This window comes from Octodon degus, unplaced genomic scaffold, assembly GCF_000260255.1.
Source record: "Octodon degus isolate 3935 unplaced genomic scaffold, OctDeg1.0 scaffold00001, whole genome shotgun sequence".
Classification (NCBI taxonomy): Eukaryota; Metazoa; Chordata; class Mammalia; order Rodentia; family Octodontidae; genus Octodon; species Octodon degus.
This window is the reverse complement of record NW_004524577.1, coordinates 26768919-26772570: the sequence shown is the minus strand read 5'-3', so window position 1 is coordinate 26772570 and position 3652 is coordinate 26768919. Positions and strand designations below refer to the sequence as shown.

The following is a 3652-nucleotide window of genomic DNA, read 5'->3' as shown; positions in this document are numbered from 1 at the left end:
CAGATGAAATACGAAAGTTATAGCTCAGTGTTGTGATACAAGTCCAAGGTGCATGAAAGAATAAGGCAGAAATATCACAGGTTCAAGGTCAAGCTAGTGAGGCCCTGACTTACAACTGTGTCACTTGGATAGAGGGCCTAGCGTGGGTGAGGCCCCTGGGGTGCACCCTCAGCAACCATGACCCCCCAAAGACTTTTAATAAGATACCTTTTTTGTTGTCACTTTTTTTATTTTTAGCTACTTAAAGCATCTTAGGCAATAAAACAACTTGTATATGGGGTCTTACGATTTCTGAAAACATTTTAAAAACAAACTTCTCCATTATACAGAGTTGTGATATAAAAGAAGATTTGTAGGCTATATTGTTTTCAGAAAGCAGATAGTTTACACTGCAAACCTGCTCAACCAACCTTCCTAGTTAAGCCAATGTTGCAGAATGAAAAACTGGTTCAGAAGTCTTCTGTGAAGAATACTTGAGAGCTTCAAAGGAACGTTTAGTTTCCTCCACAAAGAGCCACCAGAATATTTTCATAATCTCCACTGGTTTTGTCCACAATGGCTTGGCACAGAGAGATCCCATACATCTTCCGATAGTACACTTTGATATCATTCATGCTGATTTCTGAGCGAGAGACCATGATCCCGATCAGTGCCTTATGACGAGTTCCAACGCCCTTCATTGCCTCATGAAGCTTCTCAGCAAAGAAGGCAGGTGTGCTTGTGGCACATTTCACGATGGCCACATCATAAAGTGAGGCTCCTGTCAACGTCACCTTTCAGCCCCAGGTCCAGAGCCTCATTCATGTCGTGCTTGCTGTACTTGGTGTACCTCTGAAACACTCCGTGAAGATGGGGGTAGCTGCGGGTGGTCAGAATGATGTTGAACACATTCACGTCTGTCCCTTTCTCCTTTCTCTAGCTTCATACAGGGCCCTGGCATCTGTGTCCACCAAGTCTTCATTCACAGCAAGATCCTCACATCGGTCACCCTTAGAGAAAGCAAAGTCCTCTGGAAATCTCCAGATGTGTCTGTGATGTCTTTGGCCAGCTCTCTTTTCATTTTGTCTCTGTAGACTCTTATTAATTTCTCTGATTTTTCTATTTTTTCTTGATGCCAAAGAGCTTCATGCAGTGGCTTCCCTTTTTCCTGGAGGTAGGCTGCTTTGATCTGTTGACGCTGGGCATTGTTTCTCTTTGGCAAAATGTCAATGATGGTTGCTTCACCCACACCTTTTACTGTTATGGCTTTGTGCAAAGCCTCAACATCAGAGGAGGGGCCCACGGCTGACCCGGGACCACCTTTGGATGCTTTCACAGTTGGAACATATTCCTGTTCTTGACTGTCAATAATGTAGGCCTGCTTGAGGAATTCTGATACCATTGCCATTTTAAAGAAATGTCCTTTTTTTCTACCTTCTTCCAAAGAACTCAAGAGAGGCTCTTCCTGGCACTTTCCTTGATAAGGTATTTTACTTTTATGAAATAAAACCTCCGTTTTATGTTCCTAGGCCCCCCAAGTCCTCTATTGTGTTTAATTTTACTCTCCTAGTAATTACTGTTCATAAAAATCTACAAATCTTAGAGTTACATTTTATCATTTTGTGCAGTTGGCAGAAATTAGGGCTGCTGGAACAAAGTACCACACAGGAGGGAAGCTTGCAACAACAGAAGTTGGCTCTCCTGGAGTTGTAGGCAGAAGTCTGAACACCAGGAGCTGGCAGGGCTGTGCTCATTCCAGGCTTTTTCCTTAGCGATTGGCGTTGCCGGCAGTCACATTGGTTCACAGATGCAGTAGCTGAGCTCTGCCTCCGTTGTCACATTACATTCTGTGTGTGTCCTGAAGTCTGTTCTTTCAAGAACACCAGTCACACTGGATTAAGAGCCTGTGCTACTGCAGTATGACCTCATCTTAGCTAACTATACTGCAGTGACCCTGTTTTTCTTTTTTTTAATTTTCTTATTTTTTGTGGTTACCGGGGATTGAATTCAGGACCCTGTGCTTGCCCGGCAGACACTTATTCTCCTGAGCTATCTCCCTGGCCCGACCCTGTTTTCAAATAAGGTCATATTCACGGGTAACATGTTAGGACTTGAGACCCCTGTTTTTGGAGGATACAATTCTACTGACTATAGCATGAAGCATTACTACTTCTCTGAATATAAAAAATGCCTCAGATACTTATTAGTTACCATAATTCTTTAGGGGGCTTTGAGTTTGTTTTGACTTTGGTGGTACTATGGTCTGAACCTAGGACCTTGACATTGAGCTACCTTCCCACCTATTTTTAAATTTTTCTTTTGAGAGAGGGTATTGCTAAGTTGCCTAGGCTGGGCTTGCACTTGCAACCTTCCTGCCTCTGTGTCCCAGGGTGCTGGGATTACAAGTGTGCACTGTCATGCCCATTGTCTTCAGGATTCTTTAAGTTAGGCCTAAATAGGATGGATGCAGGTGGCCATCCTACACACAGACTGTTCCTGTCCTTGGAAAGCCTAGGTTCTTGGCAGGAGATGGAGCTCAGTGAAATTGACTACCCTAGTGTTGTCAAGCACCAAAAAACAAAATACACATATTTTAAAATTGAAATACAAATTCTAATTAGAAGTTTAATATGATCCTTAATTTTTTTAGGATAATAGAACTTTATTGAATTAAATTTAAATGTTTTAAAATTAGATAATCCAAAGACTGGCCAGATAACACACTGAAGTGCCTGCTTAGGCAGAATGCAGGGACTGGGGTTCAAACCCCGGCACCACAAGCTGTGCCTGCCCTGCCCCTGGAGTGTGCTGAGATGGCAGTTGAGGCTGGGCGTGATGGTGCGTGCCTGTAGTCCTAGTGCTTGGGAGGCTGAAAACAGGGAGGATCACTTATGTCTAATCTACATAGTGAGACCCTGTAGACCCTGTACTAAATACATTTTAAAAATAAAATTAGATAATCCTCTGTCATTGCTTTATTTCTTTTATTTTGAAAAATCATTTTGACAGTGCCTGGGACTGAACTCAGGACCTTTCATATGCCAGGCAGAGCACCTTGCCGCCTTGTGTTTTCACCAAGGCTAAGTCACTGTTTTAGTTCTAGTTTCTAGTAGTTCTTGCTTGAGTGGGGAACACAGCTCCACTGACTCACTGGTCATTTGCTGAGTACTGATCTGTGGGTGTGGCCTTCTAAGGTGTGGGTGTGGCACTGGTTGGGAGATGGTGGGAGGTTGAAGTAGGGGGGCTAGCCGGAGCAGGTGCACTTACTGTGACTGTGTGCTGGAAGGGGACTCTGGCCTCGTCTTGCCTTCCTGGTGCTATATTTCCCCTGCTGTGATGTTTTGTCTCACCAAGGGACCAAAAGCAGCAGAACCAGCTAGCTAGACTCCAAAACCACCGCCAGAATAAACCTTCCTTCCTTGTAAGTTGTTTCTTAGGTGTCTATCACTGTGGCAGTTGACTAACAGTGGTCTGCGCGGCCTTCAGCCTTGCCTCCTCCCTAAGGGGAGTGGATGATCACTCAAGTAAACTGAAGCAAATTTGTTTCTTTCATGCTAACCAGCCTTGAGCCCGGCCTTGCTGTCTGTGTGTGAGGTGCATGCGCACACTTAGGCTGTGCTGAAGGGCTTTTCCTTTCCTTTTTTCTGGCACTGAGTATTTAAATCCTCAAGGC

At 44.2% G+C, this 3652-nt stretch overlaps 1 pseudogene; it reads right to left on the bottom strand.

The window, feature by feature from the left end:
- Nucleotides 1-298: 298 nt before the first annotated feature.
- LOC101575735 lies at nucleotides 299-1442 on the bottom strand (annotated as a pseudogene).
- Between the last annotated feature and the right edge of the window lie 2210 nt (nucleotides 1443-3652).